This window comes from Hyla sarda, unplaced genomic scaffold (assembly GCF_029499605.1).
Source record: "Hyla sarda isolate aHylSar1 unplaced genomic scaffold, aHylSar1.hap1 scaffold_162, whole genome shotgun sequence".
NCBI classification, from domain to species: domain Eukaryota; kingdom Metazoa; phylum Chordata; class Amphibia; order Anura; family Hylidae; genus Hyla; species Hyla sarda.
In genome coordinates, this window is record NW_026608257.1 from 206543 (window position 1) to 227873 (window position 21331).

Consider the following 21331-nt stretch of genomic DNA (forward strand, 5'->3'; position numbering starts at 1 on the left):
TTGTGCGGGATGAGGAGATCCAGACCTTTCTAAGAAGGTATTGTGTGTCTGTTTCTGGTGCGGAGAGGAAAAATAACATCCTGGGGACTTTCACAGGCATGAGACGTTTTTGGGTGGAGTTTAGGCCTGCCCCCGAGGGTGGTGCTGAAGGTTTTTGTCACCCCCCGCAGAACTTTGCGATAGGGAACAACAGGGGGTTTCTGCACTACCCGGGGATGCCAAGTTTTTGCCGGGACTGTTTTTGCTTTGGTCATACCAGAGAGAACTGTACAACCGGGCAAGTTTGCAGGAACTGCCACAAGCCTGATCACCGCACTGCAGACTGTCCCGAGAAACGCAAGTGTCATTTCTGTGGTTCTTCGGATCACCTGGCTAGGAGTTGCCCCACTTACCAGTCCGGGGCACCCCGATCATATGCAATGGCTCTTCGAGGTGGGACAGTTCCTGAGGACTCCAATGCTGCCAGGGCAGGCGATGCAGAGGTTAGCGTGCTGACCAGTGAAGCAGAGTCTGCCCCTGTTTTTCCTTCCATTTCTAGGTCTGTTCCGGATGCTTTGGTGGCAGAGGGGGAGAAGGCGGAGTCTGTTTCGGGGGCATCTGTTTCGGAGGCCTCTGATCCCCCAGAGGAGATGACTGTGGACAAAGAATCCTTGAAGAGAAAGATGCCGGTGGAAGAATCGGAGGATGACTGTCCGACTCCTCAGAGTCAAAGGATTGAGGACTTTCCTAGCCCGGGAAGGGAGGAGGCAGGTGGAGGGTCGTCATGTCAGATTGATTCTGACTCCTCTTTATCCTCCCTGGGCACAGGTTATTTGGAGGAATGTTCAGTCAAAAAATTGACAAAGACTCTTAAGTTTAAGGAAGGGGAGGCAAAAAATAAGGGTAGAGGTCGGGGAAAGGCTAGGCCTCCTTTTGATAATGCTTGATTTTGTATTTCCTTTTTTTCCTTCAAATGTTTGAATGAGTTTAACAATTGGTTCTCTAAATGTCCGCAGTATTAGATCTTTAGAAAGGAGATCCGCCATTTTTGATTTACTTTCTGGATATTCTTTTGATGTTTTAGGTCTCCAGGAGTGCTGCTTGGATGGGGAGCCAAATATCTCCTGGCCTTATGGGCAATCGGTATGGTCTGGTTCAATGGAACGTAATTCGGGGGTGGGGATTTTGTTCAAAAGTAATGAGTTTGTTGTTAAAAAAGTTGTCCATATTGTTCCGGGTAGGGTATTATTAGTGCATTTTATTTTCAGGGGTTTCACATATAAAGTAATTAATGTTTATGCTCCAACTGGGAGGAAGGAAAGAGGGGAGGTGTTTGAGAAATTATATTTCTTTTTGAGTGGGAGGGATGATGTGTTCCTTATAGGGGATTTCAATTGTATAATAACAGAGGGGGATAGGAGTAGTACTACGGTGGGTGGTGGGTCTGGTTTAGACAGTACTAGTAAGCAGCTTAAAGAGATTGTAAATTTATTTGGGTTAAAGGATTCCTTTGTTGCCCATAATGATGGTACTATCGGTTATACATATTTTTCTAACAATACAAGTTCGCGAATTGATTTCATTTTTGTCTCAAAACTAATGTCTGTTTCTAATTTCAGACGGAGGAGGTTACCGTTCACGGATCATGCCTGGATTGAGTGTGTGGTAAAAGGTGGTGGTGTAAGTGAGTATGGAAAGGGTGTTTGGAAGTTGAATGTGTCTTTATTGGATAATGAATGTGTATTACAAGAATATAGGGAGCGTTTTGATGGATGGGTGTTGAGGAAGGATGCATTTTATAGTGTGGTTGAGTGGTGGGAGTGGGTGAAGTTAGAGACTAAAAGGTTTTTTATTAAAAAAGGGTGTGAGAAAGGGAGGAAAGATAGAGAAGAGTATGAGAGATGGCAAAGAAGGTTAGAGTATTTGTATGAATTGAGGCGTTTGGGGATGAGTGTTGAGAAGGAGATTGAGGAAGCTCGTGGAAGTGTGAATGAGTGTCTGGAGAGGAATGGAAGGAAGATTATTGCACAGGCTAGGGTTGAAGTGAAAGAGAAGGATGAGAAATGTAGCAAATTTTTCTTTAAAAAGGCATTCAGTAAAAAAACTGAGATGATGAGTGTTTTTAAGAATGATGGGGTAGAGGTCTTTGGTAAGGATGAGGTGTTAGAGGAAGTGTGGAAGTTTTATTCTGATTTATTCACGGAGAAGGAGCGGGACGTGACTCTAGAGGAGGAATGTTTGGGATATGTGGATAAGCGTTTGGATGAAATTGATGGGTTCTTTATGGAAGAGGATGTGAGGAAGAGTGAGGTGGAGGATGCTGTGAATGGGATGAAGAAAGGAAAGGTGGCAGGGAGTGATGGTTTGCCTGTGGAATTTTATCTTGTGTTTTGGGATATGTTAGGGGATTATGTATGGGAGGTGTGTAAGGAAGTACTTAGGAGAGGGAAGTTATCTAAAAGTATGAGTGAGAGTGTGACTGTGTTATTGTTTAAAAAAGGGGATAAGAGGGATCTTAAAAATTGGAGGCCTATAGCGCTCTTGAATTGTGATTACAAAATTATTGCTAAAGTTATTGCGAATAGGTTAAAGGATGTGATTGATTGTATGGTAGGTGAGGAGCAAATGTGTGCAGTGCCTGACCGTAGGATTTCTGAATGTCTGTTAGGTCTGAGGGATGTATTGTGGGACTGTAAAACTAGGAAGCAAGGTGTGGCTGTTGTTACGGTGGATTTTGAAAAAGCGTATGATAGGGTGGTGCATGATTTATTGTTTAGGGTTTTGAGGAGAATGAATGTGCCGGACAGAATGGTGAAGTGGATTGAATGTTTGTATAGGGACATTTATAGTAAGATTCAGGTCAATGGTTTTCTGAGTAGGGAGGTGAGTATAAAATCTGGAGTGCGGCAGGGGTGTCCCCTGTCGCCAATTCTTTTTATTTGTATGATTGAGCCTTTGTTGGGGATGATTAGGAGAGATAAGGTGATGCGGGGTATAGAAATACCTGGTAGTCATGGGAAGGATATGCGAGTGATTGGTTACATGGATGATGTTACTGTTGTATGTAAGTCAATGGCAGGGGTAAGGCGTGCTAAGTTATTGATTGAGTGTTTCTGTTTAATGAGTGGGTTTAAGCTTAATGTTGGGAAGAGTGGTTGTAAATTTTTTGAGGGGTGGGGAGAGAGTGGGTTGTGCGAGTGGCCTGTGAGAGAGGGGGGTGTGGAAGTGCTTGGGGTGGTGTTTGATAATGATTTGTATGGGAAAGAAAGTTGGGAGAGGGTTTTGGGGAGGGTGGGGAATAAAATAAACTTCTGGTCTTTAAGGACTTTATCGATTGAGGGAAGGATTCTGGTTATTAAAGCTGTTATAATTCCTATTTTGCTTTATGTTAATTATGTGTTTCCTCCACCGGATAGGTGTCTGGCAAGAATTATCAGGCAGATCTTTGTTTTCTTATGGAATTCAAGGATGGAGAAATTGAGTCGTGGGAAGGTGGTGAAAAGCAGAATGCATGGTGGGAAAGGAATGATGAATGTGGATGTGTTCCTGGCTGTGAAGTATGTCAGTTTTTGTCTCGCTGTAAGTAAGAAGGAATGTGTGTTTGGGTGCATGGTAAGGTATTTGGCTGGTAATGTGTTGTTGAAATATAAGCTAATGGAAAGGGACTTAAGGGTACCTGTAAGTTTTGAGGTTCCTTGGTTCTATCAGAGAATAGGGCGGTGTGTCAGGAAAAATAATCTGGAATGTGTGACTGAATGGAATGATAGTAAGAAGGTGATGAAAGTGTTGGAGCAGAGAGAAACAGTGGAATGTGTGGGAGGTCTGTCTGAGAAGGATTGTAAGGTAGTGTGGAAAAATGTCAGTCACAAGGAACTGACAAATAAACAAAAGGACTTGTCTTGGATGTTAGCTCATGGGTGTCTGCCAACAAGGGAATTTCAGAGGAGAAGGAGATTGGTAGACAGTGAAGTGTGTCCCAGGGATGGTTGCGGTGGATGTGAGAATTATGTACATGTGTTTTGGGAGTGTGGTTATGCGAAGTCTGTGTGGAGAAAAATGTCTGGTCTAATTAAAAATCTTACTGGAATTGAAATCTTATCCTTTAATATGATGATGTTTGGTTTGTGTGCAGTGGAGAGAGAGAAGGCAAGAGTGTTATGGTTCATAGTAAATTGTGTAAAAGAGGTTCTGTGGGATGTAAGGAATATTAGGATTTTCAATCAAACTGAAGTAAGTGTGAAGGAGTGTCTGGGCATGATCCGTGGTAAAATTTACCTTTACTTATTATGTGATAGGAAAAACTATGGTTCTGATGATGCAGAGGGGATCTGGAAACACAAAAAATGGAAGCACTGGTTATGAGTGTATTCTTATTTGTCTTTCTTTTTCTTTTCTTACAGATTATATCCTGATATGAAGGGACAGTTGGAGGGACAGAATCCGCTGCAATTTATTTTTTCTGAGGGAAAGTCATGAAGGGAAAGCTTTTTGTTATATGTACATGTAAAGACATGCTTCCTGTATATATTGTATATGTCAAATATGTGTTATTCATGTGTTTTCAGATTTTGTGAATGATTTACTTGGTTATGTATTGTATATTTCCTTTTCAATAAAAAAAAAAAAAAAAATCTGTTCTTATCAGTTTAATATCTGATACGTCCCCTATCTGGGGACCATATATTAAATGGATTTTTGAGAACGGGGGCCGATTTCGAAGCTTGCTTCCGTCGCCCTATGCATTGACCCGATATGGCAGTATCTTCGGGTACAGTGCACCACCCCCTTACAGGGTTAAAAAGAAAGATTCCTACTTTCATTGCTACCTGCTTGCTGGCTAGCCAGCTAGCCAGCCCTGTGGGCCTTGCTGCTGCTGCAGCCAAAAAACAAAAGGTGGTGCTGCTGCTGCTTCTGCTGCTTCTGCTTCTGCTTGTGTCTGGCCGCTGTTGGAGCGTCCAGGCACAGGACTTCTGCTGCTGCTGACTAAATGGCCTCCTTAATTGGATCATTTGAGTAGCCAGCACACCTGTGCAGGTAGGGCATGACATGATAGGCAGCTGCCTTGATAGCGGGTGGGTGCTGAATGTTCCTAATTGACAAAATAAGATTAATGCTTATGAAGAAATATAAAATCTCATCCCTTCCCCAATATCGCGCCACACCCCTACCCCTTAATTCCCTGGTTGAACTTGATGGACATATGTCTTTTTTCGACCGTACTAACTATGTAACTATGTAACATAACATGGGGGGGGGGGGGGGGGTCTCCTGGCTGTTCACACAGGTGTGTCATTGCTGTACATTGACCATGCATTGCTTCTGTGGTATTGCAAAGGCAAAGACAAATGCTTCCAGCCATCCATTGCACTAATGGATTGGTCATCAGCTGGCTGTCTATGTCCCGCATCAATATAGACCAAAGTACAGAGGGTTAGGCTATGCTATTGTGCACCTACCTGATGCATCAGAAGGTGCGAGGCCCTTGCTAAATTCTGTGCACAGACTTTGAGATCTATACTTTAGACTGTATCTAAACCTGCTCCAACATGGACTGACATTCTGGCCTACTTTCAGCCGATGCGACTTGTCTGTCGCTGAACAGTCGCTTTTTATGTATTCAGCACCTATGTATAATGTTGTAAAAATGCTCTAGAAGCTAAAGTCGCAGAAATGTCACACATATTTGGCCTGCAACTTTCTGTGCGACAAATTCAGACAGGAAAAATCAGTATAAATCCTTAGAAAATTATCCCCCAGTGTCTCCATCTGCTGGCGGTATTGAATAAGCATTGCTGCACTGATGGGGTATGCATTAGACGAAAAAAAAGAAGAAAAAGAAGAATAATACGCCCAGAAAAGAGGCGAAAAGGAGAAAAACGTAAAAAAACGTGAAAAAAAAGCAAGAGGAAGAGAAGGGAAAAAAAGGTGGAAATGGGTTTAAAAGTGATTTCGGCGGAGAAATATATATATATAATATATATATATATATATATATACGCGCACACACACACATATATATATAAACGTATTCTCCGTTGAGATATTGCAGCCGCTGCTGTGTCCAGGCCCAGGAGCCTTAGCACTGTGCTGTGATGTCACTCAATACCACTGACATCACTAGGTGTAAACAACATCTCTCCTTTGCTGTGTATGTGACTATGGAGCTGTTTGGTGATGTCGTCTATTATGGCCTTCATAGAAGCAACAGGAGATTGTTGCATCCATCTAGAACCCTCAGAACTACAGTGCTATGATGTCACTCACTTCCACAGGCCTTGCAGAGTGTAAACAACAACAACCCAGCTTTGTTGTGTATGTAACCATAGGGATTTGTGATGTCACCTAGAACCTTCACAGCAGCGACAGCTTTATGAGGAGCATCAGCACTGCTCTGCCTGAGCAGAACCATCACCGCCATAGGTTGTCAAATAACCCGGGTTTAACCCACACAGGTAAGTCCAATGGGGTGCAGGCATGTCCTCTATGCTTACAGCTTCCCGTGGGTGTTGGTTTGATACCGTTTGGGGACAGCCAAGGAGGCATCTGCAGGCAACAAAGGTAGGTGTGTGCTTGTGTGTGTGTTTCCTATGCAGATCCTAAGCCCAGTGTCACATGCAAGTAGGAGGAGTAAGAAGGGTTCCTGGCAAATCCGGGTTATGGATTGCATTTAAAAAGGCCCCGTGGGAGTGCAATGGGCCCCTGTCTTGCTGCTTAGCAATAATGGTATGGGTTTAGGTTCTGCTGTGTGTACTGGTGGTTGACTGCCCCCCAGCCCAGAGTGTGCATGGAAAATTGTCTGGCAGCCTCCCTGACAGCAAGCAGTGATAGTGCCCATGAAGGGCACCTTGTTGGGCCCGCCCCTTTCACGGTTATCGCTTCTCGGCCTTTTGGCTAAGATCAAGTGTAGTATCTGTTCTTATCAGTTTAATATCTGATACGTCCCCTATCTGGGGACCATATATTAAATGGATTTTTGAGAACGGGGGCCGATTTCGAAGCTTGCTTCCGTCGCCCTATGCATTGACCCGATATGGCAGTATCTTCGGGTACAGTGCACCACCCCCTTACAGGGTTAAAAAGAAAGATTCCTACTTTCATTGCTACCTGCTTGCTGGCTAGCCAGCTAGCCAGCCCTGTGGGCCTTGCTGCTGCTGCAGCCAAAAAACAAAAGGTGGTGCTGCTGCTGCTGCTTCTGCTGCTTCTGCTTCTGCTTGTGTCTGGCCGCTGTTGGAGCGTCCAGGCACAGGACTTCTGCTGCTGCTGACTAAATGGCCTCCTTAATTGGATCATTTGAGTAGCCAGCACACCTGTGCAGGTAGGGCATGACATGATAGGCAGCTGCCTTGATAGCGGGTGGGTGCTGAATGTTCCTAATTGACAAAATAAGATTAATGCTTATGAAGAAATATAAAATCTCATCCCTTCCCCAATATCGCGCCACACCCCTACCCCTTAATTCCCTGGTTGAACTTGATGGACATATGTCTTTTTTCGACCGTACTAACTATGTAACTATGTAACATAACATGGGGGGGGGGGGGGGGTCTCCTGGCTGTTCACACAGGTGTGTCATTGCTGTACATTGACCATGCATTGCTTCTGTGGTATTGCAAAGGCAAAGACAAATGCTTCCAGCCATCCATTGCACTAATGGATTGGTCATCAGCTGGCTGTCTATGTCCCGCATCAATATAGACCAAAGTACAGAGGGTTAGGCTATGCTATTGTGCACCTACCTGATGCATCAGAAGGTGCGAGGCCCTTGCTAAATTCTGTGCACAGACTTTGAGATCTATACTTTAGACTGTATCTAAACCTGCTCCAACATGGACTGACATTCTGGCCTACTTTCAGCCGATGCGACTTGTCTGTCGCTGAACAGTCGCTTTTTATGTATTCAGCACCTATGTATAATGTTGTAAAAATGCTCTAGAAGCTAAAGTCGCAGAAATGTCACACATATTTGGCCTGCAACTTTCTGTGCGACAAATTCAGACAGGAAAAATCAGTATAAATCCTTAGAAAATTATCCCCCAGTGTCTCCATCTGCTGGCGGTATTGAATAAGCATTGCTGCACTGATGGGGTATGCATTAGACGAAAAAAAAGAAGAAAAAGAAGAATAATACGCCCAGAAAAGAGGCGAAAAGGAGAAAAACGTAAAAAAACGTGAAAAAAAAGTAAGAGGAAGAGAAGGGAAAAAAAGGTGGAAATGGGTTTAAAAGTGATTTCGGCGGAGAAATATATATATATATATATATATATATATATATATATATATACGCGCACACACACACATATATATAAACGTATTCTCCGTTGAGATATTGCAGCCGCTGCTGTGTCCAGGCCCAGGAGCCTTAGCACTGTGCTGTGATGTCACTCAATACCACTGACATCACTAGGTGTAAACAACATCTCTCCTTTGCTGTGTATGTGACTATGGAGCTGTTTGGTGATGTCGTCTATTATGGCCTTCATAGAAGCAACAGGAGATTGTTGCATCCATCTAGAACCCTCAGAACTACAGTGCTATGATGTCACTCACTTCCACAGGCCTTGCAGAGTGTAAACAACAACAACCCAGCTTTGTTGTGTATGTAACCATAGGGATTTGTGATGTCACCTAGAACCTTCACAGCAGCGACAGCTTTATGAGGAGCATCAGCACTGCTCTGCCTGAGCAGAACCATCACCGCCATAGGTTGTCAAATAACCCGGGTTTAACCCACACAGGTAAGTCCAATGGGGTGCAGGCATGTCCTCTATGCTTACAGCTTCCCGTGGGTGTTGGTTTGATACCGTTTGGGGACAGCCAAGGAGGCATCTGCAGGCAACAAAGGTAGGTGTGTGCTTGTGTGTGTGTTTCCTATGCAGATCCTAAGCCCAGTGTCACATGCAAGTAGGAGGAGTAAGAAGGGTTCCTGGCAAATCCGGGTTATGGATTGCATTTAAAAAGGCCCCGTGGGAGTGCAATGGGCCCCTGTCTTGCTGCTTAGCAATAATGGTATGGGTTTAGGTTCTGCTGTGTGTACTGGTGGTTGACTGCCCCCCAGCCCAGAGTGTGCATGGAAAATTGTCTGGCAGCCTCCCTGACAGCAAGCAGTGATAGTGCCCATGAAGGGCACCTTGTTGGGCCCGCCCCTTTCACGGTTATCGCTTCTCGGCCTTTTGGCTAAGATCAAGTGTAGTATCTGTTCTTATCAGTTTAATATCTGATATGTCCCCTATCTGGGGACCATATATTAAATGGATTTTTGAGAACGGGGGCCGATTTCGAAGCTTGCTTCCGTCGCCCTATGCATTGACCCGATATGGCAGTATCTTCGGGTACAGTGCACCACCCCCTTACAGGGTTAAAAAGAAAGATTCCTACTTTCATTGCTACCTGCTTGCTGGCTAGCCAGCTAGCCAGCCCTGTGGGCCTTGCTGCTGCTGCAGCAGCCAAAAAACAAAAGGTGGTGCTGCTGCTGCTTCTGCTGCTTCTGCTTCTGCTTGTGTCTGGCCGCTGTTGGAGCGTCCAGGCACAGGACTTCTGCTGCTGCTGACTAAATGGCCTCCTTAATTGGATCATTTGAGTAGCCAGCACACCTGTGCAGGTAGGGCATGACATGATAGGCAGCTGCCTTGATAGCGGGTGGGTGCTGAATGTTCCTAATTGACAAAATAAGATTAATGCTTATGAAGAAATATAAAATCTCATCCCTTCCCCAATATCGCGCCACACCCCTACCCCTTAATTCCCTGGTTGAACTTGATGGACATATGTCTTTTTTCGACCGTACTAACTATGTAACTATGTAACATAACATGGGGGGGGTCTCCTGGCTGTTCACACAGGTGTGTCATTGCTGTACATTGACCATGCATTGCTTCTGTGGTATTGCAAAGGCAAAGACAAATGCTTCCAGCCATCCATTGCACTAATGGATTGGTCATCAGCTGGCTGTCTATGTCCCGCATCAATATAGACCAAAGTACAGAGGGTTAGGCTATGCTATTGTGCACCTACCTGATGCATCAGAAGGTGCGAGGCCCTTGCTAAATTCTGTGCACAGACTTTGAGATCTATACTTTAGACTGTATCTAAACCTGCTCCAACATGGACTGACATTCTGGCCTACTTTCAGCCGATGCGACTTGTCTGCCGCTGAACAGTCGCTTTTTATGTATTCAGCACCTATGTATAATGTTGTAAAAATGCTCTAGAAGCTAAAGTCGCAGAAATGTCACACATATTTGGCCTGCAACTTTCTGTGCGACAAATTCAGACAGGAAAAATCAGTATAAATCCTTAGAAAATTATCCCCCAGTGTCTCCATCTGCTGGCGGTATTGAATAAGCATTGCTGCACTGATGGGGTATGCATTAGACGAAAAAAAAAGAAGAAAAAGAAGAATAATACGCCCAGAAAAGAGGCGAAAAGGAGAAAAACGTAAAAAAACGTGAAAAAAAAGTAAGAGGAAGAGAAGGGAAAAAAAGGTGGAAATGGGTTTAAAAGTGATTTCGGCGGAGAATATATATATATATATATATATATATATATATATATATATATATATATACGCGCACTACACACACACACATATATATAAACGTATTCTCCGTTGAGATATTGCAGCCGCTGCTGTGTCCAGGCCCAGGAGCCTTAGCACTGTGCTGTGATGTCACTCAATACCACTGACATCACTAGGTGTAAACAACATCTCTCCTTTGCTGTGTATGTGACTATGGAGCTGTTTGGTGATGTCGTCTATTATGGCCTTCATAGAAGCAACAGGAGATTGTTGCATCCATCTAGAACCCTCAGAACTACAGTGCTATGATGTCACTCACTTCCACAGGCCTTGCAGAGTGTAAACAACAACAACCCAGCTTTGTTGTGTATGTAACCATAGGGATTTGTGATGTCACCTAGAACCTTCACAGCAGCGACAGCTTTATGAGGAGCATCAGCACTGCTCTGCCTGAGCAGAACCATCACCGCCATAGGTTGTCAAATAACCCGGGTTTAACCCACACAGGTAAGTCCAATGGGGTGCAGGCATGTCCTCTATGCTTACAGCTTCCCGTGGGTGTTGGTTTGATACCGTTTGGGGACAGCCAAGGAGGCATCTGCAGGCAACAAAGGTAGGTGTGTGCTTGTGTGTGTGTTTCCTATGCAGATCCTAAGCCCAGTGTCACATGCAAGTAGGAGGAGTAAGAAGGGTTCCTGGCAAATCCGGGTTATGGATTGCATTTAAAAAGGCCCCGTGGGAGTGCAATGGGCCCCTGTCTTGCTGCTTAGCAATAATGGTATGGGTTTAGGTTCTGCTGTGTGTACTGGTGGTTGACTGCCCCCCAGCCCAGAGTGTGCATGGAAAATTGTCTGGCAGCCTCCCTGACAGCAAGCAGTGATAGTGCCCATGAAGGGCACCTTGTTGGGCCCGCCCCTTTCACGGTTATCGCTTCTCGGCCTTTTGGCTAAGATCAAGTGTAGTATCTGTTCTTATCAGTTTAATATCTGATACGTCCCCTATCTGGGGACCATATATTAAATGGATTTTTGAGAACGGGGGCCGATTTCGAAGCTTGCTTCCGTCGCCCTATGCATTGACCCGATATGGCAGTATCTTCGGGTACAGTGCACCACCCCCTTACAGGGTTAAAAAGAAAGATTCCTACTTTCATTGCTACCTGCTTGCTGGCTAGCCAGCTAGCCAGCCCTGTGGGCCTTGCTGCTGCTGCAGCCAAAAAACAAAAGGTGGTGCTGCTGCTGCTTCTGCTGCTTCTGCTTCTGCTTGTGTCTGGCCGCTGTTGGAGCGTCCAGGCACAGGACTTCTGCTGCTGCTGACTAAATGGCCTCCTTAATTGGATCATTTGAGTAGCCAGCACACCTGTGCAGGTAGGGCATGACATGATAGGCAGCTGCCTTGATAGCGGGTGGGTGCTGAATGTTCCTAATTGACAAAATAAGATTAATGCTTATGAAGAAATATAAAATCTCATCCCTTCCCCAATATCGCGCCACACCCCTACCCCTTAATTCCCTGGTTGAACTTGATGGACATATGTCTTTTTTCGACCGTACTAACTATGTAACTATGTAACATAACATGGGGGGGGGGGGGGTCTCCTGGCTGTTCACACAGGTGTGTCATTGCTGTACATTGACCATGCATTGCTTCTGTGGTATTGCAAAGGCAAAGACAAATGCTTCCAGCCATCCATTGCACTAATGGATTGGTCATCAGCTGGCTGTCTATGTCCCGCATCAATATAGACCAAAGTACAGAGGGTTAGGCTATGCTATTGTGCACCTACCTGATGCATCAGAAGGTGCGAGGCCCTTGCTAAATTCTGTGCACAGACTTTGAGATCTATACTTTAGACTGTATCTAAACCTGCTCCAACATGGACTGACATTCTGGCCTACTTTCAGCCGATGCGACTTGTCTGTCGCTGAACAGTCGCTTTTTATGTATTCAGCACCTATGTATAATGTTGTAAAAATGCTCTAGAAGCTAAAGTCGCAGAAATGTCACACATATTTGGCCTGCAACTTTCTGTGCGACAAATTCAGACAGGAAAAATCAGTATAAATCCTTAGAAAATTATCCCCCAGTGTCTCCATCTGCTGGCGGTATTGAAGCATTGCTGCACTGATGGGGTATGCATTAGACGAAAAAAAAGAAGAAAAAGAAGAATAATACGCCCAGAAAAGAGGCGAAAAGGAGAAAAACGTAAAAAAAAACGTGAAAAAAAAGTAAGAGGAAGAGAAGGGAAAAAAAGGTGGAAATGGGTTTAAAAGTGATTTCGGCGGAGAATATATATATATATATATATATATATATATATATATATATATACGCGCACACACACACATATATATAAACGTATTCTCCGTTGAGATATTGCAGCCGCTGCTGTGTCCAGGCCCAGGAGCCTTAGCACTGTGCTGTGATGTCACTCAATACCACTGACATCACTAGGTGTAAACAACATCTCTCCTTTGCTGTGTATGTGACTATGGAGCTGTTTGGTGATGTCGTCTATTATGGCCTTCATAGAAGCAACAGGAGATTGTTGCATCCATCTAGAACCCTCAGAACTACAGTGCTATGATGTCACTCACTTCCACAGGCCTTGCAGAGTGTAAACAACAACAACCCAGCTTTGTTGTGTATGTAACCATAGGGATTTGTGATGTCACCTAGAACCTTCACAGCAGCGACAGCTTTATGAGGAGCATCAGCACTGCTCTGCCTGAGCAGAACCATCACCGCCATAGGTTGTCAAATAACCCGGGTTTAACCCACACAGGTAAGTCCAATGGGGTGCAGGCATGTCCTCTATGCTTACAGCTTCCCGTGGGTGTTGGTTTGATACCGTTTGGGGACAGCCAAGGAGGCATCTGCAGGCAACAAAGGTAGGTGTGTGCTTGTGTGTGTGTTTCCTATGCAGATCCTAAGCCCAGTGTCACATGCAAGTAGGAGGAGTAAGAAGGGTTCCTGGCAAATCCGGGTTATGGATTGCATTTAAAAAGGCCCCGTGGGAGTGCAATGGGCCCCTGTCTTGCTGCTTAGCAATAATGGTATGGGTTTAGGTTCTGCTGTGTGTACTGGTGGTTGACTGCCCCCCAGCCCAGAGTGTGCATGGAAAATTGTCTGGCAGCCTCCCTGACAGCAAGCAGTGATAGTGCCCATGAAGGGCACCTTGTTGGGCCCGCCCCTTTCACGGTTATCGCTTCTCGGCCTTTTGGCTAAGATCAAGTGTAGTATCTGTTCTTATCAGTTTAATATCTGATACGTCCCCTATCTGGGGACCATATATTAAATGGATTTTTGAGAACGGGGGCCGATTTCGAAGCTTGCTTCCGTCGCCCTATGCATTGACCCGATATGGCAGTATCTTCGGGTACAGTGCACCACCCCCTTACAGGGTTAAAAAGAAAGATTCCTACTTTCATTGCTACCTGCTTGCTGGCTAGCCAGCTAGCCAGCCCTGTGGGCCTTGCTGCTGCTGCAGCAGCCAAAAAACAAAAGGTGGTGCTGCTGCTGCTTCTGCTGCTTCTGCTTCTGCTTGTGTCTGGCCGCTGTTGGAGCGTCCAGGCACAGGACTTCTGCTGCTGCTGACTAAATGGCCTCCTTAATTGGATCATTTGAGTAGCCAGCACACCTGTGCAGGTAGGGCATGACATGATAGGCAGCTGCCTTGATAGCGGGTGGGTGCTGAATGTTCCTAATTGACAAAATAAGATTAATGCTTATGAAGAAATATAAAATCTCATCCCTTCCCCAATATCGCGCCACACCCCTACCCCTTAATTCCCTGGTTGAACTTGATGGACATATGTCTTTTTTCGACCGTACTAACTATGTAACTATGTAACATAACATGGGGGGGGGTCTCCTGGCTGTTCACACAGGTGTGTCATTGCTGTACATTGACCATGCATTGCTTCTGTGGTATTGCAAAGGCAAAGACAAATGCTTCCAGCCATCCATTGCACTAATGGATTGGTCATCAGCTGGCTGTCTATGTCCCGCATCAATATAGACCAAAGTACAGAGGGTTAGGCTATGCTATTGTGCACCTACCTGATGCATCAGAAGGTGCGAGGCCCTTGCTAAATTCTGTGCACAGACTTTGAGATCTATACTTTAGACTGTATCTAAACCTGCTCCAACATGGACTGACATTCTGGCCTACTTTCAGCCGATGCGACTTGTCTGTCGCTGAACAGTCGCTTTTTATGTATTCAGCACCTATGTATAATGTTGTAAAAATGCTCTAGAAGCTAAAGTCGCAGAAATGTCACACATATTTGGCCTGCAACTTTCTGTGCGACAAATTCAGACAGGAAAAATCAGTATAAATCCTTAGAAAATTATCCCCCAGTGTCTCCATCTGCTGGCGGTATTGAATAAGCATTGCTGCACTGATGGGGTATGCATTAGACGAAAAAAAAGAAGAAAAAGAAGAATAATACGCCCAGAAAAGAGGCGAAAAGGAGAAAAACGTAAAAAAACGTGAAAAAAAAGTAAGAGGAAGAGAAGGGAAAAAAAGGTGGAAATGGGTTTAAAAGTGATTTCGGCGGAGAAATATATATATATATATATATATATATATATATATATATATATATACGCGCACACACACACATATATATAAACGTATTCTCCGTTGAGATATTGCAGCCGCTGCTGTGTCCAGGCCCAGGAGCCTTAGCACTGTGCTGTGATGTCACTCAATACCACTGACATCACTAGGTGTAAACAACATCTCTCCTTTGCTGTGTATGTGACTATGGAGCTGTTTGGTGATGTCGTCTATTATGGCCTTCATAGAAGCAACAGGAGATTGTTGCATCCATCTAGAACCCTCAGAACTACAGTGCTATGATGTCACTCACTTCCACAGGCCTTGCAGAGTGTAAACAACAACAACCCAGCTTTGTTGTGTATGTAACCATAGGGATTTGTGATGTCACCTAGAACCTTCACAGCAGCGACAGCTTTATGAGGAGCATCAGCACTGCTCTGCCTGAGCAGAACCATCACCGCCATAGGTTGTCAAATAACCCGGGTTTAACCCACACAGGTAAGTCCAATGGGGTGCAGGCATGTCCTCTATGCTTACAGCTTCCCGTGGGTGTTGGTTTGATACCGTTTGGGGACAGCCAAGGAGGCATCTGCAGGCAACAAAGGTAGGTGTGTGCTTGTGTGTGTGTTTCCTATGCAGATCCTAAGCCCAGTGTCACATGCAAGTAGGAGGAGTAAGAAGGGTTCCTGGCAAATCCGGGTTATGGATTGCATTTAAAAAGGCCCCGTGGGAGTGCAATGGGCCCCTGTCTTGCTGCTTAGCAATAATGGTATGGGTTTAGGTTCTGCTGTGTGTACTGGTGGTTGACTGCCCCCCAGCCCAGAGTGTGCATGGAAAATTGTCTGGCAGCCTCCCTGACAGCAAGCAGTGATAGTGCCCATGAAGGGCACCTTGTTGGGCCCGCCCCTTTCACGGTTATCGCTTCTCGGCCTTTTGGCTAAGATCAAGTGTAGTATCTGTTCTTATCAGTTTAATATCTGATACGTCCCCTATCTGGGGACCATATATTAAATAGATTTTTGAGAACGGGGGCCGATTTCGAAGCTTGCTTCCGTCGCCCTATGCATTGACCCGATATGGCAGTATCTTCGGGTACAGTGCACCACCCCCTTACAGGGTTAAAAAGAAAGATTCCTACTTTCATTGCTACCTGCTTGCTGGCTAGCCAGCTAGCCAGCCCTGTGGGCCTTGCTGCTGCTGCAGCCAAAAAACAAAAGGTGGTGCTGCTGCTGCTTCTGCTGCTTCTGCTGCTTCTGCTTCTGCTTGTGTCTGGCCGCTGTTGGAGCGTCCAGGCACAGGACTTCTGCTGCTGCTGACTAAATGGCCTCCTTAATTGGATCATTTGAGTAGCCAGCACACCTGTGCAGGTAGGGCATGACATGATAGGCAGCTGCCTTGATAGCGGGTGGGTGCTGAATGTTCCTAATTGACAAAATAAGATTAATGCTTATGAAGAAATATAAAATCTCATCCCTTCCCCAATATCGCGCCACACCCCTACCCCTTAATTCCCTGGTTGAACTTGATGGACATATGTCTTTTTTCGACCGTACTAACTATGTAACTATGTAACATAACATGGGGGGGGGGGGGGGTCTCCTGGCTGTTCACACAGGTGTGTCATTGCTGTACATTGACCATGCATTGCTTCTGTGGTATTGCAAAGGCAAAGACAAATGCTTCCAGCCATCCATTGCACTAATGGATTGGTCATCAGCTGGCTGTCTATGTCCCGCATCAATATAGACCAAAGTACAGAGGGTTAGGCTATGCTATTGTGCACCTACCTGATGCATCAGAAGGTGCGAGGCCCTTGCTAAATTCTGTGCACAGACTTTGAGATCTATACTTTAGACTGTATCTAAACCTGCTCCAACATGGACTGACATTCTGGCCTACTTTCAGCCGATGCGACTTGTCTGTCGCTGAACAGTCGCTTTTTATGTATTCAGCACCTATGTATAATGTTGTAAAAATGCTCTAGAAGCTAAAGTCGCAGAAATGTCACACATATTTGGCCTGCAACTTTCTGTGCGACAAATTCAGACAGGAAAAATCAGTATAAATCCTTAGAAAATTATCCCCCAGTGTCTCCATCTGCTGGCGGTATTGAATAAGCATTGCTGCACTGATGGGGTATGCATTAGACGAAAAAAAAGAAGAAAAAGAAGAATAATACGCCCAGAAAAGAGGCGAAAAGGAGAAAAACGTAAAAAAACGTGAAAAAAAAGTAAGAGGAAGAGAAGGGAAAAAAAGGTGGAAATGGGTTTAAAAGTGATTTCGGCGGAGAAATATATATATATATATATATATATATATATATATATACGCGCACACACACACATATATATAAACGTATTCTCCGTTGAGATATAGCAGCCGCTGCTGTGTCCAGGCCCAGGAGCCTTAGCACTGTGCTGTGATGTCACTCAATACCACTGACATCACTAGGTGTAAACAACATCTCTCCTTTGCTGTGTATGTGACTATGGAGCTGTTTGGTGATGTCGTCTATTATGGCCTTCATAGAAGCAACAGGAGATTGTTGCATCCATCTAGAACCCTCAGAACTACAGTGCTATGATGTCACTCACTTCCACAGGCCTTGCAGAGTGTAAAAAACAACAACCCAGCTTTGTTGTGTATGTAACCATAGGGATTTGTGATGTCACCTAGAACCTTCACAGCAGCGACAGCTTTATGAGGAGCATCAGCACTGCTCTGCCTGAGCAGAACCATCACCGCCATAGGTTGTCAAATAACCCGGGTTTAACCCACACAGGTAAGTCCAATGGGGTGCAGGCATGTCCTCTATGCTTACAGCTTCCCGTGGGTGTTGGTTTGATACCGTTTGGGGACAGCCAAGGAGGCATCTGCAGGCAACAAAGGTAGGTGTGTGCTTGTGTGTGTGTTTCCTATGCAGATCCTAAGCCCAGTGTCACATGCAAGTAGGAGGAGTAAGAAGGGTTCCTGGCAAATCCGGGTTATGGATTGCATTTAAAAAGGCCCCGTGGGAGTGCAATGGGCCCCTGTCTTGCTGCTTAGCAATAATGGTATGGGTTTAGGTTCTGCTGTGTGTACTGGTGGTTGACTGCCCCCCAGCCCAGAGTGTGCATGGAAAATTGTCTGGCAGCCTCCCTGACAGCAAGCAGTGATAGTGCCCATGAAGGGCACCTTGTTGGGCCCGCCCCTTTCACGGTTATCGCTTCTCGGCCTTTTGGCTAAGATCAAGTGTAGTATCTGTTCTTATCAGTTTAATATTTAATACTTACCTGGCAGGGGAGATACCATGATCGCTACGGTCTGAAGAACTCCAAGCATTGTGGTAGAGATTTTGCGTAGTACGATTGCAGTACTTTTCGTTCTTATTAGAACCGCATTTCTCTAGAGCATACCACCTGAAGATCGTCTCCTGCCTGCCTCGGAACATCTGAAGAAGGAGAAGATCTTGAAGACTGCAGCTCCGGAAGAAGCCGACGAAGAACCTGGAAGAAGGGAATCGGCGGTGAATTCCGGAACAGCGGCGAAGAGGAAGGCGGCGCAGAATCTTTTCGAAGAAACTCGCTGCCCCTGGAGAAGGATTTGCATAGCTCCTCCCACCGAGACCGGATCTGCATAGCTCCTCCCACCCGGGAAAGAAGACTTTGCGAAGCCTCTCTCCACAAGCAAGCAAGGAAGCGGAAAAGAGCCTGCTGGAAGAAGCCATGGCCTCAACCAGCAAGTCCACCCAGGAGGCTGCAGGGCAAGGCCTGGAGGTCCAGCCCCAACCACAGCAAGCTTCAACCTCCACCACGGCAAGGCAGAAGGGCGGCAGAATTCCTAACCTGGAAGCTCCAACCCTGGAGCCCTGGATGAGGCAGACTGTTGCCTTGAAGCTCAAGCCCGTGGACGGAAGGGTGCCGGACATGTCCCACGATGTGTTCTGCAAGAAGATGCTGGCGGATCAAGGCTTCCCCACGGCTGACACCCTGGGAATAGCAACCTTCTTTTCGGGAATCTTCTACATCACCTTTGCAACCATTGGGACCTGTAGAAGATACTGGGAGGTGGTGAAAGCGGCGAGTCCCGAATCCCCTTTCTCTCGCTTTGTGGGCAACTGCCTTATTCAAAGAGAGGAGAGGCGGGTGACGGTCTCAATGCGGAACCCACACACCCCAGGCACGGACATCTCGACCTTCCTGAAGCGCTTCTGCACCGTGGTGAGGGAGCCCACCCGCATCCTGAACTCACTCGGATACTGGACCTGCAAGTGGTCTGTGGTCGTCAGACTCAACAAGAACCCTGCTTCTCCAGACGGACTACAGCACCTGCCAACGACATTTTCCTTGGGCAACTCCACAGGACTTATCTTCTACCCGGACATGCCGCAGACCTGCAGGAGATGTGGCAAGATGGGCCACGAGGGCAAGGACTGTACGGAGGATGCCTGCAGGTATTGCCGTGTGACAGGTCACACGACCAAGGACTGCCCCAAGAGCAAGACCTGCAACCTCTGCGGACTGGCAGCCCACAGCTACAAGGACTGCCCCCAGAGGGAGAGAACATGGGCATCTGTGGCAGCGAGAGCACCGAAGCCAGCCCCAGCTCCGGAGCCAACACCACGGATGGCCAAGCCGACCAAGGAGGGTAAGAAGGCGAAAGCCACCACCCCTGCCCCGTCCCGCCCCTCCCCTGCCCCTCCCGCCCCATCCCCTGCCCCTCCCGCCCCATCTCCTGCCCCATCCCGCCCCACCCCTGCCCCATCCCGTCCCACCCCTGCCCCATCCCGTCCCACCCCTGCCCCTCCTGCCCCATCCCGTCCCACCCCTGCCCCTCCTGCCCCATCCCGTCCCACCCCCGCCCCTCCTGCCCCATCCCGCCCCACCCCTGCCCCCCGTACCCCACCCCGGCCCACCCCTGCCCCCCGTACCCCACCCCGGCCCACCCCTGCCCCGTCCTCCCCTGCCCGGCCCACCCCTGCCCCGTCCTCCCCTGCCCGGCCCACCCCTGCCCCGTCCTCCCCTGCCCGGGCACTCTCTCCTGCCCCCCGCCCCACCCAGCCTCCTTTCTCTCCTGGCCCAGCAGCACCTAACCCCCCTCCAGCTGCTGGTGCCCGCCCTTCGGAGGACTTTCCTGTGCTTCCTCCCCCAGGTACCATACAGAGGAAGAGGAAAGGAAGGGACAACGTATCAGAAGAGTCCCACAAAAGAAAGATAATCGAGACCTGCGAGACCCCTCAAGCTTCAGATGAGGAGGAGGAGATGGAGCAGGTCTGCGAGAGCCTTGAGGCTTCAGAAGGAGAGGAGGTGATGGAGCAGGCCCAAGTGGAGCAGGTCCAAGCAGAGCCAGTCCAAGCTCAATCTATGGAGGAGCTGCTGCAGGACCCAGAGGTTAAGAAAATCCTGGACACCCCGTCCAACACGGTCTACGACGAGTTCTTGGAAGGGCGCTACGAGAAGCCACACGAGCCGACAGGCGCCAGAGAAGAGGACCCGTCCGACCAGACTGGTAACTAGTATCAGAACTAACCTCTCTTTTTATTCCCATGGCTGATCTCAACATCTTCTGCATTAATGTGAGGAGTATTAGAGCTTGGTTTAGATTTCAGACTGTTCTTACGTTCTTAGATTCCCAGAGGTGTGATGTTTACATGTTGCAGGAATGTGCTTTGTCTGCTTCTAGGTCTTACAACCATCTGGCCAGGCAGTGGCCTCACGGCCCTTCCTACTGGTCTGGTGGGGGCGACAATAGGTCTGCGGGGGTGGCCATCCTGATCAGGGGAGGTAACTTTGCACTTGATTCCGTCCGGGAGCTCGTCTGTGGCAGACTTCTTGTCGCGGACGGTTCCTGGGCGGGTGAGCCCGTGCGGCTCATCAGCGTGTATGCCTCCCCTGAGAGGGATGTCCGACTGGAGGTTCTCCAGGCCCTGCGGGCTGAACTCGCCACCACTAGAGCAGTAGTGTTGGGTGGTGACTTCAACTGCCCCATTGAGGTGGACGGGCGCAGTTCTGGCACATCCGCCAACCTGGACGTGACGTCTAAACTGCTGATTGAGATGGTGACGGAGGCATCCTTGCAGGACGTTGTCGGGGCCATCGGGAACGGCTCCGTAAACTATACGTGGAGCCGCCCCGATGGCTCGCTCCGTTCTCGGATAGACTTCATCTTCACTTCGAGAGCAGTCAGAAAGGTGTCGTACTCTATGGTCCCCTGCTTCTTCTCTGACCACAGGGCCATTCGATTCCGGGGGACTCTGGGCCATGGATTCCCACCTGGCCCGGGCTCCTGGA

General features: G+C 47.1%; 6 non-coding genes and 1 pseudogene across 6 annotated transcripts; all 7 read left to right on the forward strand.

The window, feature by feature from the left end:
* The first annotated feature begins 4580 nt into the window (after positions 1-4580).
* On the forward strand, positions 4581-4763 carry LOC130311165 (U2 spliceosomal RNA). Its single transcript, XR_008859603.1, has one exon. It is a non-coding gene; the product is annotated as a U2 spliceosomal RNA (small nuclear RNA).
* Positions 4764-6850: 2087 nt separating this feature from the next.
* LOC130311237 (U2 spliceosomal RNA) lies at positions 6851-7041 on the forward strand. The gene has a single exon (XR_008859649.1). It is a non-coding gene; the product is annotated as a U2 spliceosomal RNA (small nuclear RNA).
* A 2092-nt stretch (positions 7042-9133) lies between these two features.
* On the forward strand, positions 9134-9324 carry LOC130311157 (U2 spliceosomal RNA). The gene has a single exon (XR_008859595.1). It is a non-coding gene; the product is annotated as a U2 spliceosomal RNA (small nuclear RNA).
* A 2097-nt stretch (positions 9325-11421) lies between these two features.
* LOC130311238 (U2 spliceosomal RNA) lies at positions 11422-11612 on the forward strand. The gene has a single exon (XR_008859651.1). It is a non-coding gene; the product is annotated as a U2 spliceosomal RNA (small nuclear RNA).
* Positions 11613-13699: 2087 nt separating this feature from the next.
* Positions 13700-13890, forward strand: LOC130311239 (U2 spliceosomal RNA). Its single transcript, XR_008859652.1, has one exon. It is a non-coding gene; the product is annotated as a U2 spliceosomal RNA (small nuclear RNA).
* A 2089-nt stretch (positions 13891-15979) lies between these two features.
* Positions 15980-16170, forward strand: LOC130311211 (U2 spliceosomal RNA). The gene has a single exon (XR_008859624.1). It is a non-coding gene; the product is annotated as a U2 spliceosomal RNA (small nuclear RNA).
* Positions 16171-18263: 2093 nt separating this feature from the next.
* On the forward strand, positions 18264-18442 carry LOC130311190 (U2 spliceosomal RNA; annotated as a pseudogene).
* The last annotated feature ends 2889 nt before the right edge of the window (positions 18443-21331 follow it).